This window comes from Triticum urartu, chromosome 7A (assembly GCF_056163025.1).
Source record: "Triticum urartu cultivar PI428250 chromosome 7A, HENAU_Tu73, whole genome shotgun sequence".
NCBI classification, from domain to species: domain Eukaryota; kingdom Viridiplantae; phylum Streptophyta; class Magnoliopsida; order Poales; family Poaceae; genus Triticum; species Triticum urartu.
The window spans coordinates 17,953,066-17,971,310 of record NC_141879.1 but is presented as its reverse complement, the minus strand read 5'-3'; the positions used below and the strand labels follow the sequence as shown (position 1 = coordinate 17,971,310).

General features: G+C 42.1%; 1 long non-coding RNA gene across 6 annotated transcripts; it reads left to right on the top strand.

The window, feature by feature from the left end:
* Positions 1–5,202: 5,202 nt before the first annotated feature.
* On the top strand, positions 5,203–11,876 carry LOC125529581 (uncharacterized). 6 transcript variants are annotated; one of them, XR_015611879.1, is made up of 12 exons: positions 5,203–5,758; positions 6,016–6,082; positions 6,194–6,255; positions 6,475–6,562; positions 6,646–6,714; positions 7,103–7,480; positions 7,625–7,694; positions 7,992–8,108; positions 8,301–8,474; positions 9,003–9,209; positions 9,684–10,037; positions 10,155–10,973. It is a non-coding gene; the product is annotated as an uncharacterized LOC125529581 (long non-coding RNA). The 6 variants fall into 6 exon arrangements; XR_007292701.2 differs by lacking the exon at positions 6,016–6,082 and having other exon boundaries at positions 6,151–6,255; XR_015611876.1 differs by having other exon boundaries at positions 6,016–6,255.
* Positions 11,877–18,245: the final 6,369 nt, after the last annotated feature.

The following is an 18,245-nucleotide window of genomic DNA, read 5'->3' as shown; positions in this document are numbered from 1 at the left end:
TCCACCAACCGGATGAGCACTCGAGAATCCACCCCTCATTCACATATACATCCTCCTTCCTTAGTAACTGCTACAGTTGTCGGTAGATCCTACTTTCTCTCAACTACAACCGAGGTCACCAGCAGAATATCCAGCTCGCGGTGATGGCCGAACGACAGAAACTGATGGCAACCTGACATGGTAAGACCCGACGACGGCCTGCCATGCTGCATGTCGTGCTTCGACGCTCGGTGAAACATCCATGCAACGCCGACATGGCAAGATGGGTTAGTCGGAGTATCTGCTCCGAGCCCAGCATGACCCGAAGTACGAGAGCTCTGCTGGGCTGGCGCGACCTGGCCAAGCCCTTGCACTATGTAGGAGTCCATAATCACATATTTATACTAAACATTTTTTTGACAACTTATTATCATAAAATTTGACTAGTATTTACATTATGCAACAATACTTGCCACATATCTGCATTGATGAGATTTTAAAAATTAAAAATTATTGGCATACACAAACTTCTATCTTTATAAATGCAACAAGAACAATAAGATACTATTTTATTGGAAATTATGTTAATTTTTTGTATTATAGTTGAAGATGTTTTGTGAAGTAAATCTAGTTGATAAAAATCTGAATAAAGCACAAAAAAGACAAAATCACATGCATCCATCAGTTGAATAATTTTTTCAATTTATTTAGAGATAACAAAAGATGTAGAGATAAAAAAGAAAAAAATCATGCATGTCCCCTCCGGCAGCCGTGCGGCTGTTGAAGCAGACGCCGCCCACCCCAGACGGGCTTTCTGTCACCATCAGTGCTCCGATTCACCGCCGACTGGTTTCTTCGACCTCACACGTAACGTGTTCAACAAAATTTCCAAAGGTAAAAAATCCTGCAGACTAGGACTTTTACCCTCGATGATAAATGATTTTCTTTGGAAAAAAATTGTTTAGAGTGGGAGCAATGTGCTGAAAAACCAGGAAAGTGTGTGTCAATTCACTACTAACTCGAAGTTTGGTAAAGATTAGTTCCATTCCTAAATGGAAGTCAATAAGCTACCTGCGTACACAAATGGCACCAAATTAGGATTAAAAGTTTACCTTGAATATTTGGAGGGGATGAACCATGCATCTGGCACAATTTAGAGACTTCGGATCTATGTCCACAGTGGGTGGTGGCAACACATGACTCCACTTTATAGCCGTTCTCTCGGTAGTGGTGTTTTTCTCCATTGGTTTGGCACCTCTAGATTTACTTGTTCGACGTAGCACCTCTAGAATTTTGACAATATTCAATTTTAAAAAATCAATTTAAAATTTAACGGCCCGCAAATTGTTCACTGTAAATCAGAATTAAGCCTCGTTATCTCTCTGATCTGATTAGATAAACCAATTCACCAAACCAAACAGTTTAAAAAGTAGGCAAAAAATTGATTGATTTTTTGACATAAATTTGCTGGCCTAAGCGGAGACTTCGGTCTACAGTCAATGTCGGTCGCGTGCAGCGTTTACACCGTTGACTGCCTCACACCTATTCAGCTGTTTGATGGACGCTCGTGATGCTAACTACTGTCTACCAAGCTGCGACCAACAACGCCATAAACAATGGTGAACCAACACGATACAACTCGACGGCGGCCTGGCATTTTGCGTGCCGTGTTTCGATGTTCGGCGAGGCATTCATGCAGTGCCGTCATGTCACGATGGGTTAGTCGGACAGTCTGGCCCGAGCCCGACATGGCCCGAAGCACGAGACTTGTGTTGTCCTAGGCTAATCCGGCGAAGACTCTGCATTAAGTAGGATACCATAATCACATATTTATACTAATATTTTTTTTATTTTCTACACCTTATTATCACGAAATTTGACTAGTATTTACATTATGTTTATCAATACTTACTACATATCTGCATCGGTAATATTTTAGAATTTAAACATTGTTGGCATACGTGCAACAAGAAGAGTAAGATACTATTTTATTTGGAAATTGTGTTAATTTTCGTGTTATAGTTTAGGATGTTTCATGAAATGAATCTGGTTTATCCAATTCTAAATAAAGCACAAAAAATGACAAAACCACATGCATCCGTCTATGGAGTAATTTGTTCAATTTATTTAGAGATAACAAAAGATGTAGTTTGCATGGCTTTTGCACATGCGGTGTGCTAGACATTGTACATGTATTATAGTATGTTTAGATGTTTTTGTGGCTGTTTCATATATAATATCTTGCTAGAGGATTCTATGATGCACGAGTCTTAGCAGTATATTGTAATTATTTCATCTCTTATTTGAGTATTAGCCCGGTTAATAGTTTGGTTCACACATTTTCATGTAACAAAGTTATTTTTATATGAACAAATGAGTAACAAATACATGGTGGAATAAAAGTTGTCCCCTTTCAAAATGAAAACCCCCTCAAGGAAGCAGATATTAGTGGACGAATTATTGTACACACAAGAACCAAAATTGCATGTCTTGGTAGGTATGCGGCAACCATATCATCAATGTTTTAGACGTTAGGTTTAGCATAGACGAGAAATTAAGGTAATCTGGTCAAATCAAAATGCATTTCCAAGAAGGCGTTAATGCGCAAAATATCTAATAAACTGTATACATGAATCATTTCCAAACCCCCTGAGAAGCAGTATAAAAGATGGGAAAAAAGACATGATATTGCTTTTTTTTGAGGAAAAAAAGACATGATATTGCTAAAATCTTAGCAGGACGGGAAGTTAGACTAAAAAGCTAGTATAGGAAAAAAAAACTCTTCTCAAGTACCCCTTCATATATTCAGATTCACCCCTCTATCAACTTCATGTAATCTATTTCCTGGTGTGTGTGTGTGTGTATATCTCCACTTCTTGTTCTTGGTGTAGGGAAGAGGAGGTTGAGCAGCAGCCTGCGCACCTCCGCGTGCACCGCCGCCGGGAACCCCATTGATCAGCTGATCTGGATCGTTGGAGAAGAATATGTGAGGTAGAAAGGTAGCGATTTCCTTGGCAGTCTTGCAGCTCTGGAATGGCACACGGAGCTCTGGAAAGGCCTTTATAAGGAGAAGAAGCTAGCTAGCTAGCTAGGGAGCTTGCGGGCCGGGTGGAAGGAGGTATGAGAAGAAGAGAAGAATCGAGCAGCTAGTGGTACGTAGCTAGCTGCAGGACGGGGGTTGCAGGATGGCGACCGAGATGTACAGTCGACAGACAGAAAGTACTACGTGCTTTCTTAATTAACAACTACTCTCTCCGTTCTTAAATATTTGTCTTTCTAGACATTTCAAATAACTACTACATACGGATATATATAGACATATTTTAAAGTATAGATTCACTCATTTTGCTCCGTATGTAGTCACTTGTTGAAATGACTAGAAAGACAAGTATTTAAAAACGGAGGGAGTAGGTCTTAGTCGACTTAGATTTAACCAAGTCGATTTTTACACGAGTCTTATTGTAAGATCTCATCGATATTGCATCGAACGAAGTCTCAGTCGTCTTAGCAAGATTAATTGACTAACTAACTGGTGAGGCGTGACAATATGAGTCGGCGATTGAGATTAGTGGCGAATGATGATCGACCATCGTGCGTGTGTCGAGAACTTGGGACAGGCAGAGGCAGGTCAGGTGCGCCCGTCGATCGCTGCCGGTTCGGCTCTCAGCTGCATGCGCGCCCTCCAGCTAGCGTAGCGAAAATCACGGCCGCCGGCCCGCCGGGAAAGACAAGAGTGGACAAGTCATGCATGTGGCTGGAAACGGAAGCAATCACACATAGATTGGGCACCGGCCGAATTTGTTAGCTGGCTGGGATCAACCGACGCATCACAAGCACGATCTCGATCTTGTCGCGTACGTAGACATGCATGCATCTCGTGATATATGGATGCGTTCCACTACAAGAAAATCACGTGTTGCCGACGTAAACCGAGTGTAAATTATCATATGTAACTGCAAGCTGAGTATCTGGATGAGCAGCTTCAGTAGCCTGGCACTAGTGTTTAGCTTATATACTGATATTATGCGGACTACATACAACGTCAGAGATACTATTTTGTAGCATAGTTAAATTGGTATTGCCTCTCGGGGAAGGGAAAGAAAATGTTACTGCTGCAATTTGTCCGTTTTTTAACGATGTTTAGAGTCGCAGTGGAAGCATATTTCTTGCGGGGATGCTCTTTTTTCTTTGTATTACAACAAAGAGGTACAAACACTAGTAGAAAACAGGGCATCTGTCCCGATTTCAAAGGGCCTTTAGTCCCGGTTCTGCAACCGGGACAAAACGATCGGGACTCATGCCCATTACTTTTCGTCCTGGCTGGCTTACGAACCGGGATTAAAGGAGCTCCACGTTGCTGCTGTGGGGCGCCCAGGCAGGAGGACCTTTAGTCCCGGTTGGTAACACCGACTGGGACTAAAAGGCAGCCACGCGTCAGCAGCTCCCAGGTGTTGGGTTTTTGTTTTTTTTTTGAAAGGGAGGGGGGAGGGGATAGGGGTTTTGGAGGGTTTAGGGGTTTCATATTGTGTTAGCTAGCTACTATATATATAGAGAGGTGACCTCTCTTTCTCCGCGCTTGGCAGGGGCGGAGCCAGTAAATTTAGCCATTGGATTCATTTATTAACTTTTGAAAATCGATACAAATTAATCAAGTGTAAAGTCTAATTTTACACAATCTCACAACAAAGATTATAGCACTCAAAAGCAAGATACAACTGAAAATATGACATCACTTATCATATATTGTGTTACATAAAAAGTTGAAGAGTGCACGACGTACCGATTAGATATTATAGCTAGTCCAGGACCAAAAAACTTCATAGATTCAGGAATAGCTTTCTCATCTTGCTGAAACGCTGAAGAAAATGACAAGTCAGTTTGACCCGTCTATCAAAACTGCCATTATCTCTATTACTAAGGGAGCAGTTGGTAGTCTCGCTTTCAGGTTTTTTTAGTCCCATCTCCCACGGTTTATTTTGGTACGGTTTATTTTGGTACCTCCTTCCACCTCACACTGACCCGCCACCAACCGAAAAAAACCACGTACCGAGTCCTCCACCCGCCCCCGCGCTCTTCAGGTCGTAACAGCCGATCGCGCTCGAGACAAGCATCGAAGAAAAAAAATCTACGTCGATTAATCAGCGATAAAAAAACCTGCGAAAATTAACCAGCAAAAAAAAACCCCGCACGTACGAGCGACGTCACATGCCCTTGAGAATGACTCGCACGAGATCCCTTGGCCGCCGCCCTCGCACTCGCATCCTTCGCCGCCGCCCTCGCACATCAAGCCGCCGCCGATCCCTGCGCTACTACGGGAGCCGCCGCCGATCCCATTGAGGAGCCGCCGCCGATGACGGGAGACGCGGCCGATCCCGTTGAGGAGCCGCCGCCGATGACGGGAGACGCCGCACGCTGACCTACCCCTCCCCAATCCCTAGCCTCGCACCTCTTCCCGTCTGGCGCCTCCTACCTCGGCTGGGCGGTGGCCTCAAGTGCCTCTTCTTCCCCAATGCGGCCTCAACCAACGACGCTGCACCCCGGTGATGACTCCGCCCCATGATTCCCATCGGTCGGCGCCTCGCCAGCAGTGACCTCCCCCTCCATGTATCCTGTGATCCGGTCGTGCGCCACCGCCTCTCCAGGCGCCTAGATCCAGGCTTCCAGAAGGGGATAGGGGTGGAGGCGGCAGCGGAGGGGACAGGGATGTGGACCGGAGAAACTACATGGTGGAGGCACAACAAAGCGTTCAAGCACGGCAACCCATCGCATGCAGCTGCAGGTAACTACTTCCCTGAGTCTCCTTCGTAGGTGTGGTCACTATATTTCCTACTTGTGCAGATCCTAACTGGTTGTAACTCCGCTCATTCTCTTCCTAACAGTAGTTCGTCAGCCACATTGGACTAATCTAATGCATTCGAATTGCCTTGGTGTATGAAAATAACGATATAGGCTTGATGTGTACAAGCGCATAGCTCCTTATCTAGCCTAATCTGAATGTAGCTTATATTCTTAATCTTTTTATGCACACTATTTTAGCCAGCGGCAGATGTTGGGCACTCTGAGGTATGCAAACCTTCTCAGAGCAAGGGGAGCAAGAGTACCGGTACTGCATTTCTTATCTTCATCACTCAAAATTCCCAGAACTAATCGTGAGCTCTTGCTTTGATACAGAACTAATCTTGAAGGTGATAGCCCTGTTTCTTCCCTGTTTTAGATCAACCGTTCTTCTTTCTTCCTTGGAGCTGCACTGTTTTGGATGAACTGGACTAACCCTAGGTAATTGATTAATTTCTCATGAAAATAGAATTTAGATGAGAGTGAAATTGAACTGGAGGGTGCTTAATTCGCCATTTGTTTCTGGACGGAGGCTGCATTATTTTCTTTAGGAGAGAACCCCTTTTCCGTACTATACTCTGTACTTCATAAGGGCCTAAATCCCTCTCAATAGTCTTGCAAGGTGAACTCAATTTGTTTTTTTTGTGCTTAATTGTGTAGAAGGGATGAAGGTCATCCATGAGGTGTCTCAAGGTGAACCCCGTGGTACCCGGCCAAGTGGCTGGAGGGAATGGTGTATGCTCACAAGGTACGTGATTTAGCTGTGCTTCTGACTATATGTGTGCTCATGGCCTCATGGGTTCTGATATAGCTGCGCTGGCTATATTTCAGTTTGTACAGACCAATTTGTTTCACTCGGACAAGAATCCCACGAACCTTAATGTGGCCTTTAAGTTTCAGGTACAACATTCTCTTCTGCTCTGTTGCGTCGCGTGCTCCACCCCTGTACCTTATGATTCATAAGTTTCCGATGACAAAATGTGTTATCTTTGTAGAGTTGATGCTTTAAGAGAGGGAAAAGCAGCTGCCCACACAATGGTTTTCCAGTTATAATCTTTAAAGAATTTGTAGGAGGATCCATTGATTTAAAAACACGTGGAAAGCATTCAGTTTAGTAAATATTGTATATACCCTTCCCCTGAAAAGTTTGACGTTGTTACTTGGGAAAAAGGAAAATGCCCACAGATCAAATCCTTTGATACATTGATTACTTTTTAGTTATGCAAAGTTTAAACTTCAGTCATGCTTTATTGGTCGTTTTTCCCCAATAAATATCTACCAACTGCAGGTCCTTGGGGTTGGATGCGGCAACTCGCGGCTCGAAGACAATCTTTTGTGGTGGGGCGTCGCCGCCGGCGGCGGCACCTGCATAGACTGTCTCGCTGGGAACGAAGAGATGCTCCCCTGATTTGGAGCTGTAGAAAGGAGGTGGTTGTAGACACAAAGTGGGGACACACAACTCCCAGTCATAATATTCTTTATCTTGGCTCGTTGTTTGGGAATGGACGCATCAATCTGATGGCGCTCTCCTCCATGCCAAACGGATCCTTGGTTCGGAGGCGCGCGGCGCCGACGATGACAACCTTTCTATCGACGCAAGGGCAACAGGAGCTCATGATGCTGTTGATGCCACCACCATGAATGGGGTTGATGCAAGGTGGGACAAGTATGTATACCAGGCAAAGTACTCAATCTGTTTGGCATTTAGCTTTTTGATTCTGTTTTTAGTGAGCTTGATTCAGATAATTTGTTTACCTGATGCCTTCACTCCAGGTAATCTGTTTGTCTGACATTTTGCTTTTTGATTCAGTGCGATCACTAATGGGGAGAACATAAAACTTCAATTGAGGGCACTGTGATTCTCTAGCTACATGTATCATGTAAGTAACGTCTTTCCATGAATCTTCTATTCATTATATAACCTCTCAGGCCCTTACAGAAGTATCTCTGTTGACTCGATTTCTTTCTGCTGATTCTTATAGGGTCACCAACCACACATGTAAAAACCATGTCTCCCTACTGTAATTTGATGATTTATTTACATGTGGCACAGAATAGTTCAGAGTTCACTCCGAGAAAGAATTGCTTTGCATGTACATTTGCTAAAAGACGGATGTGCTGAACTTTCGACGGTTCCGATTAGTTGCTGACATAACCTTTCCTCTTTTCACTGATAGGTCCAAAAGAGATCCTTATTTCACCTTTGTTTATAGGTATTCAATGTGAGGAATTTTATACTTTTGGAGTGGAGCTATCAAATATATATTATGAGTTTCTAAAACATCTATTATAAGGTAAAATCATTATATACATATTATTTTATTTATGTTTCATGTGAGTCGAATCTACCGCAGCCATATGGAAGTTTTGGAAGGCACAGCTTATTGCATGATCACGAAGAAATTATTGGATAGTTCATCATTTTTATGTTTGTATGAACAAGGATTTTTGGTTGTTTGGCCTCACAAAGGTTCTTTGTTGAGCAGGAGTTGAAGAGAGCTTCCTTTGCCCCAGCAGATTCTGAGAAAACCAACCAGCAGAGAACATGAACAAATATAGTGACGAGAAAGGGTGGAGCTGAGTACACCACACATGGATATGATGGTCTCCCCTATGTTCTTTTTGGCAATCCACTTAATCACTGACTCAACTTTGAATGGGTGAGCTAACAAGCCTGTGTTATGTCTTCCCTCTTTCTTTGTAAGTGGATGATTTCAGATTGCTCATCATTATTCAACAACTATACTTGTGATAGAAAAATGTGCTAAACTGTAGTACTTCCTCCGTCCCATGATAAGTTTCGCTATACTTGTGAAAGACTAATGTATATTCTTCTAAAGTTATAATACATTCATGGTCTGTGTATATCATTTGTATGTTGCAAACCTGAGTCGGGCAGGCAGCAACTGATTTCTTCATTTGCTATCTTTATATTCTTCAAAGCAATAAAAGTGTATGCGCATTTGGTGAGATTAGGGGAGTGTACTGACAAGTGACAAGCATATTTCCTTGCGTGTCGTCCTCGATGCTGCTTCGTTAGTTCACACAGTACTTCTCTTAATCACTTTTGTCGCAGATGTGTGACACATCCAACTACCATGTTGATTTTCTGATCATTCTTTGGTCTGGACTATATATGATATATGTATTATATCATCAACACAATATGATTCTTCTTCTTCTTGCAGGGCGCTTCCGATGCACATATGGTGGCGGTGAAGCAGCAGGCCCGAGAGAGCGTGCAGGGGAGGAAGGAGTTCCTGGTGGAGGTGCTGATACTGGCGGTGCTCAGCCACCCTAACTTCGTCAGCCTGATCGGCTTCTACGCGCAGGGGACAAGCGGCTGCTGTTGTACGAGTACATGCCCTTCGACAGCCTGGAGAGTCATCTCTTTGGTAATACTTCTCAAAATTATTTAGACTTGCTAATAGAGCATTCGATGTTTAGCTTCTGCCAATCTGTACATTCTGTTCTTAGATTTATTTTCCCTCAATACCTTGTTTAGTACAAGGAAGGACTGATATTATTCCCCAGCCAGGGTCGTTGATTATTGTTTATTTTATCATAGTTCAGTGTTTTTCATCTGAAAATAGATTCAAATGTGTACAGAGTAAGGGTTGTTAAATTTTTATCTATAGTCCTTCATCACCATCATCGAGCCGCTGGAAGGTGGGAAGCAGAGAGGATGTGTCATAGGAGGATTCCATCAGATTAGTTAGAAATTAGAATGCCGCTCAATCTAGCATTAAGGTTGGTTGATCCTGATGCACTAGCACATTGGATTAGTTGAAAATCAGAATGTACGATTAATTATTAGAGAACTATACATGCAGATTACTCATGTGTGTCTCGGTACCATGATTGCATAGGAAACACGTTAATTATGTAAGAGACGAATAGGAGTAATGACATCATAGCTCGGGCGTCTTGGGAGGAAAGTGGCGTCGGTGGTGCTGAGCCAGAACAAGTTCACCGGCTCTCCTTCTACCTGCTGGAGCATATGGACGTGTCACGGAACCCCTTCGTCGGGCCGTTCCTGTTGGCGCTACTGTCTGTCCAGTACCTGAGCATAGCCAGCAACAGGTTCACCCAGGCGCTATCCGACAAGGGGTCCTGCTGGGACAACCTCCGGCTTGTCGACCTGATGGGGAGCATCCCTCCCCCCACTATCGCCATCCTATCCAACCAGCCGCCAAGCATCTACTACTGCTCCCACTGGATATGTAACCCATCTGACTCCCTTCGCTTCCTGTTCTTCCCTTGATATTATCAATTTGTGTGCAAATGCTCTTTTTCAGTAGCTTAGTTACGGACTCTGATTTTATTCTTGTTTCATGTAGGCACTTATATATGAATAGCGTGCATACATCTGCACAACTGCATAACAGTCACAAATGATTGTTTTGTGAATCTGCAGAGAATCTAATTATCCATGTATCGGCAATAGCTAGATTAATTTGTTTACCCAAAATTATCAAGGTGAATTCCCTGTTCTTGTTTTCTCAAGTCGATGATGCATGCCAAATATCCTACCACTTTACATTCGCTCTCTTTAAATCATTCATCTATTTGATCAGGAAGCATCTTGCTATGATCAATAAAGATGGAAAAACAGTGCACACAATAGATGAAAGGCCGAGTACAATGAACTTCTTTTATAGTCATGGATTATTCATGTGTTAAACAAGTTCTGCTCATCGATTAGTTATTATCAAACCTGTGGATTATGTTTTTACTATAATTTATGATTTAATTTGTATCTTGCAAACTCGGCAAGTAAAAATATCACTTATTTAAGAGCCGAGAGAGTGTTGTTAAAATGTGTCTGATTACCTTTTAAATGTTTTACAAGATTCAGCGATATATAAGTATACTTCCATGTCTACTTGATTTCCATACAGAATATGGAACCAGATGTAGTGAAATGTTTGCATACCATGTCTGGATTCAGCAAGCTATTTACTGATGGCTGATTTTTAAGGATGTCTTATGAAGTTGTGATTCTGCGAGGAAAAGCTCGTGACTGGAATTATTCAGTATGGTGCTTGTGATGTTTCCTTCATAGCTCTTTTACAATCAGCCATTCCTCTATTATTATTCGTAAATGGTCCTCTAAATCCTAAATACACAACAGATTTTTTGTTGCATTCATCTCTGTGTTACAATCTATTTCTTTCATATTTTTTCAGCGGTTCCATTATATATATTCACTTTGGAAGGTAAAAATTATATGTTGGCTGGTTGCCCGAGAAATTAAAAGGCTAAATCTTGAGTTGTATGGAGCATGGTCATTTGCTTGAAGTTTCCAATGGACTGTATATACCATTGAATGAGAGGAATTATTCCATGAGTGTGGACAAATTGAGCTGATCGATTGATTGAGAAAATATTGTGTGGATGTTCTCAGATCTCCTTGCTCCACTACTCCTTGGATTATTACCTTTGTTCATATATTTTGGTTTATCTGAGCTGAAGGTAACCTTCTTAAACTATCCATAAAAATAGTTCAAATTGTTAATTAATTGTTTGCTTAATTGTGTTGTCTATCTATTCTTTTGTACATAGAAGATATAACCTCCAAATCTGCACATGCTTTTGCGAATGTATCCATCCTGACATTTCTTATAATGTGGAAGTTATCAGAGCCCTTTTTTAAGCATCCACTTTGAGTTCACCGGTGGCAGGTAGCTTGTACAATACTGAATTTTCAAGGTAACAAAATCGGTTATGCGTTGCAGCAAAATCGAATGTGGTAGAGAAAATATTCCGGCTTCGTAGCGAAACAATGCCTCTGTTAGGATAGTACACCCAGATCCCCGATGCATTTGGTTTATTATGATGTATTGATACTGAAGTTTGTACCATATCTTGAGAATTATGATTTCAGCAGTGATAATATACTCTAGATAAAAGGATGGACACATAAGCTTGGGACATGATTGTGGCCGCTGTACTTCAAGAAGGTGCGGAGCTACGGTGAGCAGCAGGTTGCATCGTCATGGTGGTCGCCCTCGACCATGATGGTGTGCACACCTTGGCACCAGGAATTGGCTTGGGACGCCGTGGAGGGAGAGAGAAGGGGGCGGGCAATGTTGTCGAAGGGGGCGGGGGGGGGGGGGGGGATGACTATGAGAGTAAGGTGTGGGCTGAATGTCGTGGTGTAGGGTGCTGTAAGAAGGTGGCGGTGGGGATAGCAAGCCGGGGGATGAGATGTGAGTGTCAGCACTATGTCATATGGTGAGAGAGTAAGATGGTGAATTGCATTTTTAAGATAAGAATAAAAGGTGTTTACTTTTTTTTGGAAAAAATGATGGTTTGCTATGAGAGAAATGTCACATACTTCTTTATATAGTAGAAAATATCACAAACCCTAACAAGTTATTTCTTGAGAATAATTACTAACAAGTGATTTACAGATGAGTCTACATGTTATTAAAATTGGGATGCGACTCACCCTACTAAAAGCGGTCACCTGCTTGCATCAAGAATTTTGGGACGGAGGGAGTATTATATATGAGCTATTTTAAGATATGTATATGTTCACTTTTGTACATCAGAGATAAAAGTCAATAGATGCGGATGATGCTACTGTTGATCGATAAAGTCACTGACGTAATTATGATTGACCAGACTGAAAACTCATCAAACTTTACAAAATCAGAAGAGATGTATACAAATTATGGTTCTTCTTTGTATATAAACTACACACAATAATACAGAAGGTGTATTTCTCTCTCTCTCTCTCTCTATATATATATATATAGGACAAATATATATATATATATATATATATATATATATATTCTTTTTTGTAGATTACGATAGCGATGGAGATGAATTATGTCGAAGTTCAAATGAATCCATCAAGAAGGGTCCCGACGACGTCGTTGGAAGGGGTAAAAAAGTCACCAAGTCTTATACAACAATACAAAAAGTCATCAGAAAAAAAGTTAAAAGGCCCGTAGCAACGCACGGGCATACATTGAATCCAGAAATCCCGGATCCCACTTATTTTTATTGATATGATTCTGAAGCCCACCTCTTTCTTGTGGCGGAGAGGCGCCATACTTAACGCAGGTGATGGCAAAGTATCTCAAGTTTGCATGCCAATGATATTTATCGGACTCGAAAGACGATGCATCCATTCAAATTGGGCATCCCTTCTACATGGCATTCGGTGTAACCTACCAAATATCTCCCAGGCATAAATGGTTATTATTTTTAAGTATGGCATCCAAATAATTCATCCATGACATGTCTTGAAATTAATTTATTCTACTGATTATTCAGAACATGAGTGTTAGATTTTGTAGTCCAAAAAGATGATAATGAAGTTGAGAGAAGAGAGTATGCCTAGGATCTATGAACATGATGTGTGACAAGAGATGGTATGACTTCTTCAGAGAACCATCTTGATCCTTCTTTTTTCTTCATATATGGCCAACCATTGATTATTGTGGTGCGGAAGGTTGTGAGTGCTAGAGATTGTGGCACTATTTAGAGGGTTGGGCGGCAACTCAGGTAGAGGGAGGTAGTGTGTGACAACATTTGCTGACTGTTGATGGTGGTGGCAAGTGGTTTCGTAGGTAGAGGTGGGCGGGTCAATAGACTGGACGGAGAAAAAAAGGTATGTAGAGGGAGGAAGAAGAGTAGTAGCAGCAGTAGGTGTTGGCGGCGGAGGAGAGGCAAGGGGTTAGCGGTCTCGAGTGCGGGGTGCGGGAGGTCGTGGGCACCAAAATGGTGGTAGGTTTTAGAGGAACGACTGGCGTCAGCGTTGACGGAGGTGGTGACTTGAGCAAGTGGCGACGTGTGGCAACACTCGCCGGCTGTAGGGTGGCGGTGGCAGGTGCTTAGGCAGGGAGGGGCGGGCGGGTTGACAAAGTGGTCGAATAAAAAAATCTGCGGCTACGGGAGGAAGAAGAAGAATTAGAGGCGGGTCATCGCTGGATGAGAAGGGGCGGGGGATTAACGGATTTGAAGGCGGGGTACATGATATCTCAGGTGGCGGAGATGGTGGTGGTGTTTAGAGGGATAGCCGACACATCATGTTACAACATTTCGTTTGCACCATTCATCCCGAACAATCACGGAAAATAGAAGAAATTGGTGGAACTATGTTAGAAAGATCTATTTGGGTCAAGAGATGAGGAATAATGTAGTTCATGACGGTCATTTTCATCGTCTACATATTGTCAGCTTTGTCGGCACAGGAACACATAGAGTGAGGGGTGCGTGGGGTGAAAGAGTGAGAGGGCTGGTTGTGGTGAGAGAGTGGCTAAGGTCAAAATAAGACTAGGCAGGTAAGCTAAAAAAACTGGATAGACAACATTCTTGATTGTGAGATAATTTCTTAAGTGCATCAAGTAAATTTAATTGTAACATATTTTTAGTTAGATAATCGCTCTATATGCATACATCGTCAAATTGTTTTTTAATCAATTTACATTGCAAGTGAAGGTTTTTTAATCAATTTACATTGCAAGTGAAGTGGACTTCAATTATTACTCAATTATGCCCACGCTATCTTTTCTCTACATGTGAAATTTAACTTGCGTTATGTTTATATAACTTCAGCGAAATATTTCAAAAGCCCGTGGCAATGTACGGGCATTATACTAGTAGTTGGTAATGTATCACTCTTAACTTGTCCCTTATTGTTATCCCTGAAAAGAAAGCAGCCTAAACAAAAGGTCTTATGCATATTGTCACTATACTCAAGTGAACCATCATTTTGGATCAAATATTGGTGAAGCATCTTCAATGACCCTCCGTGGATAATCAAAGTTAGGTGTTACCCATAAGATCCAATGATTAAATATCTTCACTTAATCACATCTTGCTTCTTAGAAATTTTTATGTACTCCCAAAATTTCTTTCGATCAGCCGGATTACTTGTAGCATCGAAATTTGATGCATTTTCCCCCCTGGGTATAATAGTTGGCCTTGAAATGTCTGCATCGTTATCTCGATCTGGTGGTTTGTTTTTTTAGTTAATAAATATCGTTCCATACTCCATATAATCAAAATAGACGGGATAAGAAACTAGAAAACTCGCGCAAATATCGATACTTTGGTCGTAGTAGACTAGATATGACCTCCAGATACCCGCAAAAATAATAATATGACCTCCAAATAATAGAGGAGGTGCGCAACAGCTGGGTTGTCGCTCAACAGCTGGCCTCTGGCGACCAATCGACGGTGGAACACCCAACAGGAGAGACGAGATTGCTTGAGTTTTCTTATATGAAGCGATTCAACGAAACGAGAGGCGGCGTCACGGCTGCCAAGTAGGAATGCCCTATTTGACGCGCGCTGCGTCAAACTGTCAGCGCTTGTACAGGCGAAGTGACCGAGCGACGCAATGGGCCAGCCCATTATGCGTACGCAGTTCCTGTAGTATATCGTCCGGTTTTTGGAACCTTCCAAAAGGTTCCATGAACCGGTTTATTTTCTTTTACCAATTTTCCTTTTAATTTATGTTTATATTCTTTTTCCCCTTTTTCTTTTTGTCATTTTTCCGTTTCTTTTTTCTTTCTATTTCCTTTTTGCTGTTTCTTTTTTTGTTTCTCTTTCCTATTTCGAGTTTGTTTTTTCTTTCTTCACTTTCCTCATATTTTTGAAAAATGTTCAAAAAACTAAAAAATGTTTAAATTAAAAAAATTGTTCATGAGTTCAAATTTTGGTCATAAATTCAGAAAATATTTTTCTAGTTAAAAAAATCGCAAATTTCAAAAAAGTGCACGTTTTCATTTTTTCAGGAGTTTCGAAATTGTTCAATTTCAAATTTTTCTTCACAAGTTTAGAAAAATGTTCAGGCAGTTCAACACATGTTCCTGTTTTAAATAAATTGTTCGCAAATTTCAAAAAAGTGCACAGTTTCATTTTTGTGTTTTGAAATTGAACAGTTTCAAAAAAAATTCACAAATTTCAAAAGATGTTCGGGTGGTTCAAAACATGTTCCCGTTTTCAAAAGTTGTTCACAAATTTAAAAAATGTGCTCATTTTCATTTTTTTAGGAGTTTCGAAATTGTTCAGTTTCAATTTTTTGTTCATTATTTTCAAAAACTGTTCGGGCAGTTGAAAACATATTTCTGTATTCCGAAAAATGTTTGCAAATTTAAAAAATATACACGTTTTTATTTTTTGAGGAGTTTCAAAATTGTTCAGTTTCAACGTTTTGTTAACCAATTTACAATATGTTCTTGTTTTCACATTTTTTCAAAATATGTTCGTGTTTTCAAATTTTGTCTTAGAATTTCAAAAAATGTTCCCGATTTTTGAAAATAGTTCAGTTTTAAAATTTTATTCGCAAATTAGCAACTTGTTTGTGTTCACATATCCCTTCATTTTTTCAATAAAAATTGCTTTTGAAATTCAAGATATTATGTGGGTCTGCGCTGCTGGTTGGTTCTTTAAGCTTGGCACTGCTATAGAATCATTAAAGCCTGCTAGTTCAACTGGTAAAACGTCAAAATCACTAATTAAGGAGTACTCGTTGCAAAAAACACTCCACTTTCCCAAGTCACGACAAGTGGCGCGCATCGCAACCTGGGAGTTTTCCCTTTTTTCGTAGATCCGTTTATTCAAAATGTTTTATCTCTTAAACCGTGTGTCCAAATCTTGAACCGTTTTCACCATTAGATTCCTCGCGTCGAGATCTTCAAAACTAGATCGCATGTTGATAGGTTTTGATGAACTTTTTTTTCACGAAAAAACGGACGAAAAAACCGGGCGAAAAAACTGAACCGGGAGCATGGTTTTTTTCCCTTTCCGAAGAGGCACGCCCGTGCCTCTCGCAAAATCACAACCGTGCCTCTCGTGGAAGCAAAACCGTGACTCTCGTGTAAGGAAAAAAAAAACAGAAAACACATTTTTTTCGTTTCCGAGAGGCACAGCCGTGACTCTCGCGGAAGCAAAACCGTGACTCTCGCGAAAGAAAAAAAAACAGAAAATGCGTATTTTTCCCCTTTCCGAGAGGCACGGCCGTGACTTTCGCGTAAGCACAACCGTGCCTCTCGCGAAAGCAAAACCGTGACTCTCACGAACGAAAAAAAACAGAAAACGTGTTTTATTTTTCCCTTTCCGAGAGGCACGACCGTGACTCTCGCAAAAGTACAACTGTGCCTCTCGCGAAAGCAAAACCGTGACTCTTGCAAAAGAAAAAAAAACAGAAAACGCGTTTTTTTTTCGTTTCCAAGAGGCACGGCCGTGACTATCGCTAAAGCACAACCGTGTCTCTCGCGGAAGAAAAACCATGTCTTTCATGAAAAAAACGCGTTTTTTCGCGAAAAAAAAGATTTCGAAATTTTTTTCGATCGAAAAGCTAAGAAAGATCGGGGGAAAACCAAAACGTCGAAAAAACCCGGGAAAAAACCGTTTAAAAAGCCGAAAACGCGTGCGAATAAATAAATAATTTTTTTAAGGGAGCGTCCAGAGCGTGACACGTGGCGAATGGCTGAGAGCGCGTCAAGTGGCGCTGATCGTTGCGAGGCTGCCGAAGGAGCGCTTGTTAACTAGTTGCTCGCGTAAAACGTGCTGTCGGTCGTTATATTCATGGGCCGGCCCAGCTGGACACCCGCTTGTGCGAAACCGCGCCTGTTTGCCGCAGCGAGCGGTGAATAGGAGCTTGGCAGGGAGAGCTACTGTTTTTTTTTTTGAGAAATAGGGAGAGCTACTGTTTGACGCTCGTTAGTGTCAAACAGAAGAGCTTCCGCGCAGGGCTCGCGCAAACGGGCCGGCCCATTGCCAGGCCTCGAGTGAACGTAATAAGAAAAAATGTAAGAAAGAAGTATAGTTTTCACCCTCAAATCCATTCCAATGTCTTTATATCCCCCCAAAGTCAATTCTAGTCTGATTTAGACCCCGAAAATTTCAATACCGGTTTAATCTAGGCCTGAGTGGTTTAGTGACACATTAAAAGTGGTTTTGCATCTGGTTTCTTGATTAGGCACTAAATTTTCGTTCACTTGGCATGCTGATGTGGCATCAGATCGCTGAACCAACATCTCGCTTCTGTTTCGGAGAGGAAATCGCACGGGCCGCAGCACCATCCACACCGTCGCCGTCATTCTGTCGTAGCCACCGCCGCCACCGTCGTAGTTGTCGCCGCCGTTGTCGGCCACCGTCTTTCTCGCTGGGCATAGCCTTGGCATGAGATAGAGTTCAGCTCGCGCAGCTCTGCGTCCGATCCAAGCACCGTGCCCCGCGCCGACGTCGCGGCCGCCGGCGACGCCTCGTCCTTCGTCGCTCTCTCCCTCGGCCTCCTCATCCATGCTCGGCTCTAGCCCCGTCCATTCTTCCTCTCAAACTAGTGGTAGGGGCGCGCCCTGGGCACGCCTCCTGTGCCGTCACTGTGCGCACCAATCTTGCTGGTGCAATTGTTAGCATGTAATGAGCAGTAGTTGTTAAAAATAAAATATACCAAGTTAGAA